Source organism: Pongo pygmaeus, chromosome 12 (genome assembly GCF_028885625.2).
Source record: "Pongo pygmaeus isolate AG05252 chromosome 12, NHGRI_mPonPyg2-v2.0_pri, whole genome shotgun sequence".
In the NCBI taxonomy this organism is placed as follows: domain Eukaryota; kingdom Metazoa; phylum Chordata; class Mammalia; order Primates; family Hominidae; genus Pongo; species Pongo pygmaeus.
In genome coordinates this window covers 39,391,104-39,410,482 of record NC_072385.2, presented here as the reverse complement: position 1 = coordinate 39,410,482, position 19,379 = coordinate 39,391,104, and the positions used below count along the sequence as shown (strand labels likewise).

General features: G+C 39.7%; 1 protein-coding gene and 1 long non-coding RNA gene across 5 annotated transcripts in view; one reads left to right on the top strand and one right to left on the bottom strand.

The window, feature by feature from the left end:
• LOC134737870 (uncharacterized) overlaps positions 1–10,302 on the top strand; it is a 40,743-nt gene extending 30,441 nt beyond the window's left edge. Inside the window, exons 2-4 of one of the 2 annotated variants that reach the window (XR_010123273.1) lie at positions 4,717–4,867; positions 7,436–7,566; positions 9,881–10,302. This is a non-coding gene — a long non-coding RNA (uncharacterized LOC134737870). Of the gene's footprint in view, positions 1–4,596; positions 4,868–7,435; positions 7,567–9,880 lie in introns of those variants that run through there. The other variant, XR_010123272.1, reaches the window with a different exon arrangement.
• The window catches only part of LOC129030535 (sulfotransferase 1C3), a 45,091-nt gene that overhangs the window by 16,996 nt on the left and 8,716 nt on the right, over positions 1–19,379 (bottom strand). The window lies entirely within an intron of this gene.

Here is a 19,379-nt window from a genome sequence, read left to right as displayed (position 1 = left end):
ACAAAGATGCCAATAATGATATAGACAATGAAATCCAGGCTAATGTGGTTTCAGATGGAGATGAGAATCTTGTTGGGAACTGAAGTAAAGGTCACTCTTGCTATGTTTTAGCAAAGAGAATGGTGACATTTTTGCTCCTGCCCTAAAAATCTATGGAACTTTCAACTTGAGAGAGATGATTTACTGTATCTGGTGGAATGAATTTCTAAGCATCAAAGAATTCCAGAGGTGACTTGGGTGCTGTTAAAGGCATTCAGTTTTATAAGAGAAGCAGAGCATAAAAGTTTGGAAAATTTGCAGCCTGACAATGCAATAGAAAAGAAAATCTCATTTTTGGGGAAGAAATTCAAGCCAGCTGCAGAAATTTGCATAAGTAATGAGGAGCTGATTGTTAATCTCCAAGACAATGAGAAAAATGTTTCCAGGGCTTGTCAGGAGTCTTCATGGCAGCTCCTCCTATCACAGGCCTGGAAGCCTGGGAGGAAAAAATGGTTTTGTGGACTAGGCCCAGGGTCTCCATGTTGTGTGCTGCCTAGGGTCTTGTTGCCCTGCTTCCTAGCTACTCCAACCATGGCTGAAAGGAGCCAACACAGATCTCAGGCCACGGGTTCAGGGGGTGCAGGCTTCAAGCTTTGGAAGTTTCCACATGGTCTTGAGCCTGTGGGTGCATAGAAGTCAAGAATTGAGGTGTGGGAACCTCTGCCTAGATTTCAGAAGACGTATGGAAACACTTGGATGCCCAGGCAGAAGTTTGCTGCAGGGGTAGGGCCCTCAGGGAGAACCTCTGCTAGAGCAGTGCAGAAGGGAAATGTGGGATCAGAGCCATCACACAGACCACTGGGGCACTGCCTAGTGGAGCTGTGAGAAGAGGGCCACCACAGTTCTCCAGACCAGAATGGTAGATCCATTGACAGCTTGCACTGTGCACCTGGAAAATCTGCAGATGCTCATGGCCAGCCCATGAAAGCAGCCAGTAGGGAGGCTGTACAATGCAAAGTCACAGGGGTGGAGCTGCCCAAGACCATAGGAGCCCACCTCTTGCATCAGGGTGACCTGGATGTGAGACATAGAGTCAGAGGAGATCATTTTGGAGCTTTAAGATATGACTGCCCCACTGGATTTAGGACTTGCATGGGGCCTGTAGCCCCTTCGTTTTGGCCAATTTCTTCCATTTGGAACAGGTATATTTACCCAATGCCTGCACCTACATTGTATCTAGGAAGTAACTAACCTGCTTTTCATTTACACAATCATAGGTGAAAGGGACTTGCCTTGTCTCAGATGACACTTTAGAGTGTGTACTTTCAAGTTAATACTGAAATGACTTAAGACTTTGGGGGACATTTGGGAAGGCATGATTGGTTTTGAAATGTGAGGACATGAGATTGGGAGGGGCCAGGGTTGGAATGATATGGTTTGGCTGTGTCCCCACACAAATCCCATTTTGAATTTCCATGTGTTGTGGGAGAGACCTCGTGTAAGGTAATTGCATCATGTGGGCAGGTCTTTCGCATGGAATTCTTGTGGTGGTGGGTGGGTCTAACTAGATCTGATGGTATTATAAGAGGGAGTTCTCCTGCACAAGCCCTTTTTTTTCTTTGTTTGCTGCCATTCAGGTAAGACATGACTTGCTCCTCCTTGCCTTCCACCATGATTGTGGGCTTCCCCAGCCACTTGGGATTGTATGTTGATGTTAAATCTCTTTCTTTTGTAATTTGCTCAGTCTTGGGTAGGTCTTTATCAGAAGCATGAAAGTGGACTAATAGAGTAAATACGTGGAGCATTTACTCTTGCTGTACACATAGAGGTTCTTTGTCCCATTTGGAAGGAAAAAAGGAATCCTTTCAGGATCAGATGTATATTAGTTTGAATAAAAGAATTTATGCATTGAGATTAAAGAAGTATTTCAGGTGAGAGTGACATAATAAATGCAAAAATACATAAACTCTCATTGTACAATGCCTTTAACATAGTTGACATTGAATAAATGTTAATCCCCCATTTTTCATTGTGAGAGAAAATAACATATGTCAAAATATCCAGAGAAATGTATTTCTGTAGTTTGTTAATCAGTTTTCTGAAATAAGTAGATTCCATGGGGACATGAACTTGAGGGCTTTCTGAGAAATAGTGAAACAGGCTTCCTTCCTGCAGAATGTCTTGGATATTGAACTCATCAGTGGTGATTCTGAATCCTTAAAAAGAGAATTTAGTTGGTAGCATTTTCAAGTCCTATAAGTCTTTTATTTTTTAAAAATAGAGTTTTCATAGAAATTGAATTTTTGAGAATATACTGTGGGTAATTCTGACTATGTGAATATGCAAATGCAGTGGATGGCTGCAGTCCTGAGGTGGCTTCCTGGCCTCATACTCAACCAACCTTTCCTCTTGTATCCAATCCAAAGAAGTACACATAATTTCACTTATTTTTTGTACCAGAACCAGGTGGAATAACCTGTTATAGGTTTCATTTCAAGGTGCAAAGTGTCTTTTTCTGTGAATGTGGTATTTGTGATGCTTAATCATTTTTGGAAGCAGAACCAAGTGTCAGTTTTGCTTAATTTCCCAAGTTGGGAATGCAAAATAAAAAAAAATTTCTTTCCATCATTACACTAGGAGCTGTCCTTCATCAAGTATAAGGCTCAATCCACCAGAGAATATACATTAAGCAGAATAAAGAGAATGTATGCAGCCCACTTGTGCTCAGAATCCTGTAAGTTTGGGTTCCTGACAGTGTCTCACATTTGCAGTCCTGCCCAGGTGGTCTCATTGGCAGGCAGGACATGCTCTGGAAGCATCTTTGACCAGATGCTTAAGATTACCCATCAATGCTCCTTCAATGTCATGGACAATGTGTATCTGGTCACATGGGCAAACTTCTGATGCAATTTGTTGCTTGAATCATGGCTACTGTCTAGGATAATATAATAGTAAAACACATGAAGGTCTTCTAATTGGACATTTATTTTATTGGATTTCCTGAGAGCCAGGGAATCTTTGTTTAAAAAGTTTTTGGAAGATTTGGACTTCCCCAAATCCTAGTTCTTTTATGAACATAGATATTTATTCTTTTATTATTTTTGGTTAGCAGGTTTGGGCTCCATCAATTAATTTAAACATTTGAGCTAATTTAATTTATGTGAGAAGTATAAATGTCAAAGGTTAATTGAAGTTTGTGACAGCATAGCCAGTTTGGAAATTTGGGGAGTTAATTTTTTTTAAAGTAAATATCACAAAGCACAATTAAATCAGATGATTAAAGGAAGTCTCTGTTCCTAACAGAGGTTAAGTAACCATTAGATTCCTCTTCAGGTAAAGAATGAAATTTGCTTGGTTACAGTGTTACTGAAATGAACAATGAGGGTAATAGTTTGGGTCTTAGGTAAAATAATATTTCAAAGGAGGTTAGATTGCCAGCTCAAATTTGGTAAATGTTTTCTGTCAAGACAAATGTCTTTTGAGGAATCTAAGAGAAGATGTCAGTCACTGAAAATGTGAGTGTAAAAGAAACAAGAGAATAATTAGATGAGGGCCTGGAATTTATTTAACAGCAGTAGTAAAGCTAAACAAATTGAGCATTAGAGTTACCTGAAAGAATGTAAATTTTATATATCATTATGATATATCAGCATTTTGAGGAGACCACAATAAACATATATATATATATAATTTAAAAGCATGTAGTTATTGTCTAAGAAAAAGAATGAAAACATTAGTAAAATATTTTAATTTATCCTCATTTCATAAAATCAAAGTCAATTAGACCCAACATTGCTGTTTACTTTTGAAGTAACTTTGACTCTTCCTGTTGATATCAGATAATTAATTATAATATTTTAAACTCAATGGCATAAAGAATGTTGGTAATTTATACTGACATTTTTCATGATAGAGAAATCATCAATAGTCTTAGTAATTACTAGGGATGCAGGATGTTCTTGATAGTTATGCCAATTCACTTTTCCATTCAACAGATATTTTTAAGCAGCTACACCATGCAAACATAGATGTATGTTAGGCCTAAGAAAGACATTGAGGATGACCTGTGAGCAAAATGGACCTGGCCACCACCTTCGCCAAATCTATAGCCTGGTCATGAAGATAAACAATGAATAAGTAATTGCATAAAGACCAAGAAATACCCTGGATATAGAAGCACGATGGAAAGTATGAAGCAAGGACACAAAGCAGTGATGGGTGTGGAAGGGGTCAGGATAGTGTTGCTGGAGAAAGTGATGTTTGGGCTGAAAACTGGAAGATGAATTTGCTTTATATTGACAGAGCGGATGGGTAGGAGGTTTCAGGCATGAAATGGCAGTTGCAGGCCATCCTCAAGGAAGTAAACCAGGTCCAGTTTGGAAGCAGTATTGTCTGCAGGCATCCTAGAGGAGCACGATAGAACACCACCAAGTGATGTCTTGGTGAAGCCACCAAATGTCAAAAGTAAAAAAGAGGCATGCAGAAAAAGAGGCATGCAGAAAAAATTAGCCTTTTAAGAGGAGAAAAAATTAAGCTGGTTTTGGATTTTCTTATTCTAATATGTAGTGGTGGAGGCAGTGGATCAATGTATTTAAACCTCAAGGAAAGAAAGTGCAGCTGAAGAAATTTATATGTAACCACATTGCATCTCAAATATAAAGAAAATAAACAAAATGATTAACCATGGAAGAATTCAGTGAATTTAACTTCTAACTATTATTTTTCCTTTTTAAGCAGAGTTTTGTTCTGTCACCCAGGCTGAAGTGCAGTGGCACCATTATGGCTCACCACAGCCTCGACCTCTCAAACTCAAGCAATCCTCCTGCATCAGTCTCCAGAGCAGCTGGGGCTACATGAGCAGGCCACCATGTTTAGCTGAGTACCTCAGGTTTGGAAAAGAAAATAAAATTTCAAGACCATTTAAATGTGTTATGCAAGGGGCAAATTTAGCCCTGGAGAATGAGTCACATAGTATGTTTACAATTTTGCTTCTTAGATTATAGATGAACTCTCTTTGTCATTTTTTTGGTAAATTCTGTAAATTACTGTAAGACAGTAGAGACCAGACCTCCCCACTTCTAATCACTGATCTTTATTATAGATTAAATTTCTTCTTTATTGTCCTGTACCTAACTCTATCAAATGTTGCCCAAAAACCCATGACTGTTATGTCATCAATTGCATATATTAGAAAGTAAAGTTGAAGATTACCTAGTTAAGGAAAATTGGAGAAGCTTGTTGAAGAGCTTTTATAAATTTTCAAAAGACCAAAGGCATGCCTGTGAGTTTGTAAAGGCTTTGCTCCAAGCCATCCCTGTAGTATTGCAAAGAGTGGTTGACCGGGATAAAATACAGTAATGTCAACAAAATCCAGGTGAGTCAATAATGCCATACTTTGATAAATCTGAAAAATATTCTAACAATATTGAAGATTCTCTGAAAAGAGCTATGCCCATCATCAAAATGATACTCTCCTCCATTCCAATTTCTTAAACAGGTTACATAAAGAATTGGCATTAATAATAAAAAGATAACAAGTTCATTGGGCTCCTGCCCAAACTTATGATTTGGTTACTCTTATTGATAAATTATCTCATGCCTTAACTAAAGAAGACAGAGAGAGAGAAAAGGTAAACTAACAAACAAAAATAAGGCTGATAAGATTAGGAACTTGCAACTAAAACAACTATCCACCCAGTCTGAATCTCCAAAATACTCCAATAAATCTCCTAGTGGACTTCACATTCTGCTTTGTAATTACCGTAAAATACCTGGACACTTTAAGAAAGATTGTCAGAAACTACAGTGGAGGGAAAAACAACAGGCAAAGGAAGAGGAGATAAGATATGGTTTCTCTAACCAACTGAAAGACTTTCTTTTCCTCCTTACTAACACTATGAGAGAAATATAAATTGTTTAAAATGGAGAACAATCACAAGCTCTTGTTGACACTGAAACTAGGTTTAATGTAGTAAATCCCACATTATTACAAGGACTCACTCCTTGGAGCAAACAAACACTTCAAATGTTGGGTTACTAATACCCCCATACTGGCATATAAATCTTAGCCTGTAGCTTTTCAGCTAGAACCTTTACAAGGAACTCAGGTTTTTGTCTTAGTTTCCTCAGCCCCCATTCGTTTGATAGACTTCTTACAACTACATAATGCCCATGCTTTCTTTTTTTTTTTTTTCAAAAAAATGGGAAATGTGATTAGAATTAGAAGACAAAATTAAATTACCAGATACAATGAATGTTTTGGAATATGATCCTCTTAAATTCACAAATTGCAACTCCTATTGCCATAGAGGGCAACAAGTTGTTGAATAATGAAGAATCACAAAAGCTCTTAAAGATAACACCTGATCAATTGTCAAAGTCATGCACTGGTATTGAAAAAAAAATCTTAGTTGTTCCAGTCAAAATTCAAATGGACTCATCAAAACTTTTCCAAACTTTAACCAATAGCCTTTAAAAGAAGAAGATTTAGAAGGAGTTCTATAGTTCTAAACTATATAAAAATAAATCTGGTTATCTCCTGTATAAGCCCATGTAATACTTCAATCTTTCCCATAAAAAAATCAAACAATAGAGGATGGAGGTTTGTACAGGATTTGAAAGCAATTAACAACATAGTCTCTCCTCAGCATCCAGTAGTTCCAAACCCCTATTTGTGGCTTACTGCCATTTCAACCTAAGGCAAATTGTTTTCTGTGATGGACTTATATAGTGTATTCAGTAGAATTCCTGAGGATAAACAGTCATTTCTCTTCACCTTCATATGGTAAGAGAGATAACACACATGTAAAGTCATGTCTCAGAAATACACTGAGAGCCCAACTTATTTTTCACAAATATTAAAAGGAGATGTCTGTGATGTTGACTTCCTTAGGAAATCCATTTTGATAAAATATATAGATGATTTGTGTCTCTGCTCAGAGGGTTGGTAATTGTATATAGAAGATGAAATTCACATATTATAATAATCAGCCTCAAACGGACACAAGTTCTCAAAAAAAAAAAACTTCAGCGTTTTAAAAAGGAAATAAGATATTTGGGTCACCTAATATCAAAGGAGGATCTTTTTTATCCACTTAGGTGAAAAGGAATATTGGCCTTCCCTGTCCCCCAAACTAAGAAGCAACTAAGAGGATTTTGGGAACTAGTATGATACTTGTAGAAATTGGATTCCAGTTTTGTTTTTTTTTAACTCAAACTTTATACACTTTCTGAAAATAAGGCAAGCCAGACCCTCTGGAATGGACTGAGAAAAATTAGTTAACATTGGAAGATATGTCTCCATTTGGAATAATAATTGGCAGATCTATGTATCTGTTCCTAGGAAACTAACTCCTTAATTTAACGGGAGGCATATTGCTTTATTGTTTTAACATTGTGAAACAATTAACTAAAGATTGCAACCTAGTGAAAGATTATTTTCTTTGTGGGTTCCCAGGACACAAAGGATTCAAGGCCCTTCATCTTCAACCAGGAGATTTTTGTCTACTGGAAACATCTTTTAGAAGACTCTCTTGAGGCCAGGCATGGTGGCTCAGGCCTGTAATGCCAGCACTTTGGGAGGCCAAGGTGGGTTAATCATTTGAGGTCAGGAGTTTGAGACCAGCCTGTCCAACATGGTGAAACCCCATCTCTGCTAAAAATACAAAAAAATTAGCTGGGCATGGTGGCTCATGCCTGTAGTGCCAGCTACTCAGGTTGCTGAGGCAAAAGAATCACTTGAACCCGGGAGGCAGAAATTGCAGTGAGCCAAGGTGGCACCACTGCACTGCAGCCTGGGTTACAGAGAGACACTCCATGTCAAAAAAAAAAAAAAAAAAAAAAAAAAAGACTCTCTTGAAACAAAATGAAAGAGCCCTTTCCAAGTGTTTCTTACTAATTGTTTTGCTATTAATTTAGAAGGAGTATGGTCTTGGATCCACATTTCTCATCAAGAGAAGGTTCCATTTCCTGAGTGTACTATTTCCCCAGAAGGTGACCTCTGACTCGTAATACGTGAACACCAGATTGAGAAGGTGACGATATCTGATAGAGACAGCTAAAACCCAAGACTGTATTAGGCCTATATCTGAACGAATGCTTAATAGTAACAATTTTTAATAAATGTGAAAGATTTTCCTTTACAAGCTCCTACTAAACTTCTTTCCTTTCATACTTCATTACATGCCTTGGTTTTACTATTACTAGCTGTTGCATACAAAGCTAGTGTTTCTGCAATAGGCCTAGTATTAGAAAGCAATGGGCCCAGTATTACACTAATAGACTATAAAAACATGGTTGTTGGGTGTGTAATCTCATGCCCCTTTCTAGTAGTTCTGGCCTCCCATGGTGGCTGTCTCCTCTCAAAGACAAGATTGGATAGAATATCAGAAATATATCCATGTTTCTTAAAAGTAGTCATTGGTGCTTGACACTGGTATGACTAAGAATAATGTACATCACCAGCCTATTAATAACACTTTATAGAATAAAGGGCATGGGAAAATCTTCTTGGTAAAAGAAACTAGTTCAGTAGCTTTAACACAGTCACTGCCCCAACTGAGAGATGGAATGACAATGCCTCACTTGAAAGATAAAATAATTCAATCTCAGAATGGTTTAACACAAACTTGGGGTAGTCTCATCTAGCTTACCCACTGCTTTGGTCAGCTCAGTCAGCTTGCTCCTTTACATTGGGAATAGAAAGATACTTGGCCCAGTAGCAGTAGAGGTATGGGACAGTACCCAAACAATGATATATCCACACAACTATATTACAAAGTACTGATTGGCATACCACAACAACTGAGTATTTATTGGTTTGTTCCAGATAAAATCCTTTGGCTATGTGGCACTAGTTTAAGGCCACAATTACCCCCATGATGGTTAGGACAGTGTTCCTTGGGTTGGGTTATATGTGGGCACAAGCTTGATTAGGTTGTATACTATCAAAACCTGCAACTTTTTTTCTCATTTACAATCTCATTGGGTTCATTCTTGTGTTCACTGATATAATCATTTAGCTTCCATCTTTGTTTCTTTACTAGGTATTGAGGCTGTTATTTGACATGCAGAGACTCTAACCAATTATACACAAAAGGCCCTAAATGATAGCCACATGGGTATTTCAGTATTAAATAATGAAGTTGCTCTTATAAGGCAGGCTGTATTACAGAACCATATTGCTTTAGATATGCTCACTGCAGCCCAAGTGTCAACCTGCTCTACCATAAAAACTGAAGCTTGTGTCTATATCTCAGATGAATCACATAACATCACTAAATTAGTGGCTGATACAAAAACACAAACTAAATTTTCAGACCCAACACCCTCTCCAAGCTATTGGCTGGGTAGTTATTTTGGACCTTGAGAAAATTGGCAGTGAAAGCTATTACTTATTCTAAGAATTACACAATCATTCATTGTGTTTTGTCCTGTTTTTGTCAACATTGTTGTTAAATTTGTTTGCAATCGAGTCAAAGCACAATGGAAAAGGCAAGAATAATGGTGGCTCAAATAATTATTTTGATTGAAGAAGTAGTCATGTAGCCTGCATCAGTTTCCAGGATCACTTTTCCCTTATTTGCTTTATAATTTGGCCTTGGTACTTTCCAATTTTTTCCCCCTGGATGGGACATAAATTCCTAGGAATGAGCCTTCCTCGTGATGTGGGATTCTTACCTAAATACACAAGCTATATACATGATTCTTCTCCAATGCGTTCTTCAAATGATTTTGAAGAAAAGGGGGAAGTGTAAAAGAAAATAAAATTTCAGGACACTAAATTTATTATGCCAAGAGGTAAGTTAATCTCTGGATTCTGAGTCACATAGCATGATGCTATTTGGCTTCTCAACTTATGTATTAGTTATCTTCTTCATTATTCTTATTCTTATATTTCTAGGAAGAAGTAGAGACCAGACCTCCACACTTGCAATTATTAATCTTTGTTATAACTGTCTCCTTCATCGTCCTATACCAGAAGGTGCACAAGACCCCATGACTGCTGCATCTTTATTGTAGAATGTTCAATATACCTTTCTCAAAAGAAAAAGATTATGTTGACTAATCAAATCATTGTAACTATGCATTTAGCCTTACATACAAAGATGTTGGAATTCTGTTAAGCTTCCCTAAACTTTGTCTATATAAACGATCCCAAACATCTATGCTTCACAACACTGACTTCCATTCTTTGGAATCTGTGCTTACTAGGCAACTTGTTCTGAAACTCTGCACTTGAATAAACTCTTTTTAAACTAGATTCTGACGCTTTTCACTACCTTAGATTGACAAGTTTAAGACAGGTGGATCTGGAATCATGATTTCTATGCCCTACTTTCCCTGTTCCTTTTGTGTATTTTCCATCTTGGTCAATGTCAGCTTTGTACTCTCAATTGCTCAGGCCGAAAACCCTAGAGACCTCCTCATCTCTGACTCCTTTCTTTTGGTCACAATTTATATCCAATCTATCATCAAACTCTGCAAACTCTGCCTATAAAATTGTACAACAAAGAGGGATTCAAGATTTTACTGTGTCAAACTCACAAGACACAACAGATTTTCCAAGCATCAACTTTTCTTAGCTTTGAGAAACAACATAGGACATAGAACAGGGCATGTATAGCAACAGCATCATAGTTCTTTTGACTTCCTAGGAGAGCTTCCAATCTTCCCAGTCATTAAGCCTGGGTATTTGCCTGATATGAGAAGTGAGATCAGGTAAGGAAGTGCCCACCATTTCAGCTCAGGGAAGCCACTAGCTAGAGAGCCCTTAGTTTTAGCACTTTGCTAGTGATTTATCCCCATTCTTCAGTGTAGCTACATCTCATGTATTACCAGTTACACAGTAAACTATCCTGAATCCAGGAAGAGTGTGCCATGATAGTGACACTAGGCACACAGTGACCTCAGCACAGCCCTCATCTGCCTGTGACCTGGTAGACTATGTATCTTCTTCAGCTTAGTATTCCAAGGAGTTCAACCTGTGGTCAAATCCTTAGGTTTCTCTGAAGCTGAAGGGAGATTAGTTCCACGTGTACATATTTTTGTCTCCAAAGAAAAATTTTTCTGATATGGCCACCTTGTTACCTCCCATCAAACCTCTATCATTGTCATCTCTCCATGTATTGTTGAAATAGCCTCAAGAGTTCCCGCCCCAACCCACTCAGGCTTTCCATAGTTACTCTTCATAGGACAATCAGAATAATCATGAAAGTATATGTTATGTTATAGCTCTCCATTGCTGTAACCCTCCAGTGACTTCCGTTCTCATTCTAAGTAAAAGCCAAGGTCCTCACAGCACCTACTTCATATACCCCTTACTATATCATATTCATCCATTAACCTGATATTATTTTGTTAAGGCCATGAGGGCAGGGTCTTTCTTGTCCTGTCCTTTCTTATCCTTTGCCTTGTGCCCAACACAGTGCTTAGCTCCCTGCAGGTGCTCACTAAAGGTTTGTCGAATAAAGGAATGTATCTACTTATAGCTCTCCTTCGAGCTCTTTATACACTTATAGAAGTAGCTAGAGTGATGCTCAATAAATCTTGATGACATATATAGGTCTCAGAACTCTGGGTGAATATGAAATTTGTTTATTACACTTTTGTATGTTACAACAGTTTTGCCAGTAAAAAAAATATTAAATAACTGTAAAAAAACACACACAAAAAAACCACTCATAAACATCCTATATAAGAGGATCAACAGGGACCCATGTACAATTTTTTGCTCCTGCTTTTTCCAAGTTGTCCTGGTCCCCATGGCCATCTTTGTCCCTGCATCCTCTCAGTGCAGGGAGAGCATGGTGGAAGGTACTATTCTGCTTTTTAAAAAAAACTAATAGGGTTCGGGCCAGTAGGATGTCCATGGCTCATCTGAGTCCCCTGGAGATTCTATGAGCACAGACGGAGTCAGTGTTGCCTTAACATATTCTTATAACAATGAAAGCAGTTTGAAAACATGGACATTCTTTAAATTAGCTGTTTCAGTTTTCAGAAACAATTTTTTTTTTAACAGAAAACAGTACAGAGCCCAGTTGCACAGAGCAGGTCAAATCATTTTGTGAGCTGATGCAGCAGTCGTTTAAGAGCTAATAGTGCTTGTGGATGAAGACGTACTTACCTGAGGCCCTAACATTTCTTTATTTCACATTGCTTATTTTCTGTTGGATTAATTTGGTTTCCTCTGTATTTTTTCCACGTTGAAAAGAAGGTATGGAAACCTTTCAGGCTCCCTGTCCTGTTATAGGGCCTGGCGCTGACCCACCATGGTACTGTTCCTCCTGCTGAGGGGAGGCTCTCCCAGTGCCTTTGTCTTAAGCTTGGTGCTCAGTGACAGCAGCTTTGAAGTTAGGAGATGCAAGGGACTGGACCTGGGGTCACTGGACTTGAGATCTAGAGGGCACTTTGCATGTCAATGTGCTGCACCATTCACTTTACACAGTGGGAGAGAAAAATCCTTTAATGCTGCCACTCTTTAGGATAAATTTGTTTCTTAGGATTTGAAATTTAAAAAATTGAAGACTTCAATGAGAAATTCCAAGCTGATGCTGGCTGTGAACCTACCAAGATGGGCACCATTCCATTGCTCACTCTGTGTCTCCTGCTCTCAGTTGTGTCCATGTGCAGCACTCTTTCAGTCAAACTTTGAGAGGAGGTTGGAATCTGGCATTTCACAAGTACGGTTTTGCTTACGGTGGTCCAGATCTGGGTGCAAATATCAGGTTGTCTTCTTTTACCTTTTCATCTTTAACTTTTAGTTCTAGCATATCTGGTTGATTACTTCTTAGAATTTCCATCACTGTATGCCTTCGCCCATTTGTGTTTGCCTGTTGTTCACCTTTTCCATTAAAGGTTTTGGCATTTATTTATACTTATTTTAATTTCTAGTTTCATGATTCCAATCTGTCTATGCTATCTGAGTCAGGTTCAGATTCTTATCTCTTCAGACTGTGTTTCTGCCTTTTAGTACGCTTGTAATTTTTTGTTGAAATCTGCATGGTGTATTGTGTAAAAGAAACTGAAGTCAATAGGCCTTCGTTGTGATGTTTATGTTTATCTGTCTAGGAGTTAGACTGTGATTCTTATTTGCTGTGGCTCTAATGTCAGAGGCTAAAATTTCCTTGGGTGTTCTTATTTTTATCTCCTTTGTTTTCTTTGGGTTTCCCTAGAGACTACATCTTATTATGGCCTGAGGTTTGCAGCTCTTTTAGCTGCAATCCCCTCTTTTTATGGATGAGCCCACTAACGTGGTGAGGTGCAGAAGAAGGAGAAATATCCTTCCTCTGATAGATCTGTGATCAGATCTCAGACTTTCAGAGGGCCTGGCTGCTGTGTTTGACCTTCACACATGCTTCCAACTTTTCTCTTTCTCATTTAGGTGAGACAGGAGGATGAGAGGGGCTTGAGTTGAATTGGTATGGACATATTTCTTCCCCATGTTGTTTTGGCTCTCATAAAACAGTTTCTCTTGAGAGCAGACCTTTGTTAGTGAAAATGGAATCCTCTGGGCATATTTCAAAAAATGGTTATAGTTCCCTAATTTCTACCAGAAGCATGAGAGCATTTTTCTCCAATCTTAGCAGTGAGTACCTGGTGTGGCTCTAAGAGGCGAAATTCATGAATGTATTCTCTATGCACCCCCACTTGAGCACTACAAACATTATTAACCCTCAAGCTAGTGCCTCCTGAGCCTCCAAGAACAATTTATTCATTACAATTTAAGTTGTTCAATCCCTGCACCTACAGTAGCTGTGGGCTTCTTCTTCTGTTCAGCTGAGATTCTCTGTATTCACATGTCTGTCCAGTTTTTGGCACAGCTGTTTGCCCCATAAACATGATTCTCTGATAAATTTAGGAGGAGTTTTAGATATTCAGTTCAATTTTTTTCTTGGTCTAGAGACAGGAGTCTCCTTCAAGCTTCTTTCATCTTGGACTGGAATTTAGAAGTTCATCCTATTTAATTTTTCTAAGGATCATTTTACTCATCTATAAATGAGGCTAGTATTTATTCTTTATCATAGGATTTAAAAGGATTGCAAGAGAAAATGATGAAAAGAAGTTAGCAGAATGCTGGCATGAACCAGATGTTAACCAAATGTCATCTTTTACTAAATAACTGCCATGAATGTTGCTATTGCTGTTATTGTTGATGACAGTAACTTTAACTAGACAGGAGGAGGCAGATGGTTGAGTTTGTAAAACACATGCTCAGGCTGAGCATGGTGGTTCATGACTGCAATCCCAGTATTTTGTGAGACTGGGGCAGTGGACTACCTGAGGTCAAGTGTTTTGAGAGCAGCCTGGCTAATATGGTAAAACCCTGTCTCTATTAATAACAGAAAAATTAGCTGGGTGTGGTGGTGGGCACCTGTAATCCCAGCTACTGAGGAGGCTGAGGCAGGAGAATTGCTTGAACTCAGGAGGCAGAGGTTGCAGTGAGCTGAGATCATGCCATTGCACTCCAGCCTGGGTGTCAGAGTGAAACTCCGTCTCAGAAAAAATAAATAAATAAATAAATAGCATACAACCTGGAACAAGAGAAGAAGCAAACAGAGAAATTCATAAGCTTTATATCCGAAAAGAGAAATTCATAGGGAGACTTTTAGGAAATTCAACTTAATTAGGGAGAAATGAAGTCATATTTTAAGTTTAGAAAATCAAGAAACCAAAGAAGTCAGAGACACAACAAGTGTTGTACAGAAACTGCCATCTCCTTGCTCTGTCAACACTTTTTTCGCAGTTCATACTTTCGGTGATGATGCAAATGTGAGGGTTCCAGCAAAATGTAGGGAGGTTAGTTTCAATCCCTGAATTGCTTGGGCATGAGGTCTCATCTCCTGTGTCCACTTGCTCACTACAGCCAAGCCTGCCCTTGTTACTCAAAGAACATCCCTTGGGAGATTGTGGGGAAATGTGGAATCTTGACCTGTCTCAGGTTTACTGGTTCAGAACCTGCATTTTAACAAGATTCCAGGGGTTCGGTGCACCTTAAAGTGGGAGAAGCACTGTTCAAGGTAACCAAACAATTGGCACCAGGAATCCACACTCCTCATCCCCTTCTGACTCACAGCCCAGGCAGTTTCAGAAGCAGCTTACACCCTTCCATTCTGGCTTTTAGTTCTTTGTTACTGGCATTTTGAGATTTCTGTTTCTTTATGCGGTTGACTTTAGCCATTCATTTAAGGAGATATTTGTCATATACTTTCCAGAATTTCTGAATATTATGGCAAGAGGTTGTGCATAAAATCTCGATTTCTAAATTATCATAGCCAAAAGTCCACTTTCTCTCTCCTACGGGTTCATTTCTCATCCATTTATTTACTCACTCATTCACAGCCACACCTTGCCAGGCACTATATGAAAGTCTGTGAATATAACTGGTAAAGAAAAGCGTCATTACAACATACGGACTAGGAAGGAGGAGGGTAGCTATGGGAAATCTGAGGAAGTTTCGAGATTCTCTGCCATGTTATGCAATTATTTCACTCTTTCTCCCAGGACAGTGGGAAGAATAGACTGGGAATTGTTAACCAAAATTATACACAACAGTCAAAGTGCCTGTCTGGGAAAGAGCGAACTCCACCCACTGCCACACAGGAGAAAATGGGATGCTGGCAAATCTTTTAGAGGCATCTGTTTGCTCTAATCTGGCTTTCCATACTTCCACTGAGTAAAAAGAGTAGTGATTGGAACTTCATGTGCCAACGATGCTTACTCTGGAGAAATACCTCAAAAAGTCAGAATATGTCAACCCCACCTAGAAAAGAGTTGTGAAAATGTTTGCACTGGCATCCTTTCTATGTCCCACCTTCTCCCAGGTAGGCCGGGACAGCTCAGGAACAAGGGTGTTCAGACTTCAGGAATGCCTCTCTTTGGGAGAGGTGGTGACTAGTGTAGACCTTATCAGGGACTATCTTTGATAAGGAACAAAGGCAAAAGCCTTCATTTCATTGAATGAAATCCTAGAGAAAAAAATCAATTATAAATTTGGAAGGTTCTAATACAAGGGATTTTCATTATTTTGTGTCATAGAACTCTGTAGTAGTCTGGTGAAGTCTAATGCAGCCTTATCAAAATAATGATTTAAATGCATACACACAAACACATACACACATCTGTAAACATATATATATATATATACACACACACACACACACATATACACACACACAACATGGAACCTCAAGGGAAAATTATTGACATATAATTATCAAAATATTACATAAAGAAATATATTGAACATAGCAATCTAAATGCTCCTTTATTTATATATTAAATAACAAGATCTAGCAGCCAGTCTATGACAACAACCATAATTTAAAGTAGTCATGAACTTGAATAGTATTTTATAATTGTAATGTGGTGAGACATATCTATGCTTTCTATGGGAATGAAGTCACAGGTGCTGCTAACATTATATTTATAATTAACGGGAAGGCTTCATGTCTCTTAGAAGTCAGTGAAAATAAAGAAATAATTTTTACCCATTCATTTTATAAATTGCTCAGAATTGTATTCCTTGTCCCCCAAGACAAAAGTGGAGTAAACACTTCAAAACAGAGTGTAGGCCAGAAGCGTTGGCTCACACCTGTAATCCTAGCACTTTGGGAGGCTGAGGCAGGTGGATCAGGAGGTCAGGAGATGAGACCATCCTGGCTAACACAGTGAAACCCAGTCTCTACTAAGAAAACAAAAAAATAGCCAAGTGTGGTGGCAGGCGCCTGTAGTCCCAGATACTCTGGAGGTTGAGGCAGGAGAATGGCATGAACCTGGGAGGCGGAGCTTCCAGTGAGCTGAGATAGCAGCACTGCAGTCTAGCCTGGGCAATAGAGTGAGACTCCGTTTCAAAAAAACAAAAAACAAAACAAACAAACAAGCAAGGAAAACATAGTGTAAAAATGGAATATATGTAAAGGTATCCTGATGACACATTGGAAATAAATACAAGAGGCAGCTGTAGCTGAAATGTAGGGACACCTGCTGTGAGCGGTTCTTTTCTAGCTGGTAAACAAGGGCCACAGTCAGCCAGGTGGAGTAAGTGGGAGAGGCTCTGCTCAGGCACACAGCTCAGCTGTGAAGGGCGGGCTGGTGTGGGGACAGGAGGAACTCTGTTTTGAAAGTAATTCCATGCAGAACATGCAGGACAAGCATGCATGGGGTAGTTCCTGGATATCAGGAAGGTGTGGTGCTCTGTAGAGGCTGATGTTGGAGTCCCCAGTGATAAACTCAGAGCTGTCTTAATGAGATGGTAGTAGCTGAGAAGTCAGCAAAGAAGAGGCTTCAGGAGAGGAACAGGAGCCCAGATAATACCCTGACAGGAGCCAGCAGAGAAGGGCAGGGAAGCAGGAAAGGACAGCATCACCGAGGTCAGGCTGGGAGGAATTGCAAGGTTCCCATGTGTTCCCCAGAGCACAGAGCCCTAGATAAGTGTTGAGATCACAACGAACTTCCTCCCTTCAAATCAGAGGCAATGACCCCCTGACTCAGTACCCTCGAGACTAAGCAGAGGCATGTCCTGGTTTTGGTCAGATAGACCACTCCCAGGCCCAAAATCTGCTCTGAATGAGGGTTTCTCTCTTGTGCTGATCCACCCAGGAAGCTCAGAGGCCCAGATATCTAGATGGTAGGAGAGGCAAGCCCAGCAGGTAGAATATGAGCTTCTTAAGCAGGAGCAAACCCATTTAGGCAACAGTGTGCTTGGCCACCCAGGGGTGCTGGATCAAGGTGCCTGACCTGGGATGCTGGGGCTGTTGACCCCTCCTGGCCTGTCGGAAGCCAGAAAAATTGACTTCCCCTCCAGCTGGACTCCCTGGAAGTTGTTATCTAGAACAGTGGTCGAGGGTGGTGTTTTGTTTTAATAAATGCACAGCGTGTGGTGTTGAAACTTGTCAAATTAGGAAGTAGCCAGTCAGAACAATTACGTCCCAAAGTTGATATGCAGAAATGGTCTGTGGGCATGTCCCCTGTCTGGAGGTTCCTAAGGGCGTTTTCTCCTCCTGCTGCAGAGGGAACCTTGGAATTTGTGGCAGCCCTGCTGGGTGGTGAGAAACACCAGAACCTGCTGTAGGCAGCTCTTCCTTTACTGCTCTCAGGTTCCCAACGGTCCTGAAGGAAAGACTTTGCAATTGAGTATCTCCCCAAGCAATGGAAATTTATCTTCAAATCAGCCTCAAGTGGAATAAGGCAGGCCCAGAAAGACAAATACCATATGATCTCCCTTCATGTGGGAGATAAAAGAGTTGAACTCATAGCAGCAGAGAGTAGAACTGGTTATATGCAAAATACTTACGGCAAATCATCATGCCATTTAACTAAGTGGACCACTACAACCAAAACAGATTGTAAGTTATGGGGGTCTTTTGAAATGCTCAAATTAGTATCCTGCAAACTAAGATGGAAAACACAGGCACAAAAATTAAGCAGCCAGAATGAGAGTGCTACTTTCAATGGTACCTGGAGAGTAGAAAAGAGGGGAAAGACCACCTCAGCTCTTTACCAGAAGCCAGCAAACCTCTTAAAGATTAGAGATGCTAACCAAGAACTCCAATGTTTCATCCCTTTAAACACATCCTCAGGTTCACCTACTCCCCCCAGCACCTCCCCCACCTCCACTTACATCTTCACTCTATCCTGATCTTTCTGAGCTTCCTAGATTAGATTTCTTATCTCCTCCTTCCATTTTCCGGTCTCCCATCTCTCACACATCATCTGCCATTTGCTCAACCAGAGGTATCAGGGAGTCTAACTTCAAAAACCCCACATCTTGCTCATTCTCTGCCAGTCCTGACAGCAGCCTTTCCTCCAGAAGACACAGAAAAGGGAGGCCTGGCAGGAAGATCTCTCATGATCGTCCCTTTTCAAGAATAACCAACAACAGGCACAAACTTCCAAGTGGATTGTGACTCCCACCAAAGATCTTCAACCCAGTTTATTAAACAACCACAAACTTCAACTTGGAACTAGAAGCAGAGGACAGCTGTTGTGATCTGCTTTAACACAAGACACTGGACCAGGTCTGTATACAAATGAATGCCTATGTTCATTGTGTAATGGCCACTATAATTATTGTCCTAGGGATGTTGGCAATTGCTATCTTAGGCAGAACAGGACACCTGTTTTAATGTCTCTTTTAGTAGTTAAAATAAATTTCATAACCTTGCTTCTATTTATCCTCTGTCTGTATGCCTTCTTGCCACTGCCCCCCACATTGCCCATGAAACAAATCTGTTTCTACAATGGGCTTAGGATTACTCAAAGAGATTACAAAAAGCTGCCTGTTGGATACGCAGACTCATGAATTTTTCCAGTGGCTCCAACCTGCCATGATGGGTATCGTGTTTCCAAGGTCAGGACTGGATAGAGTGGCAAACATCTGTTACTTCACAGGAATGGTCTGG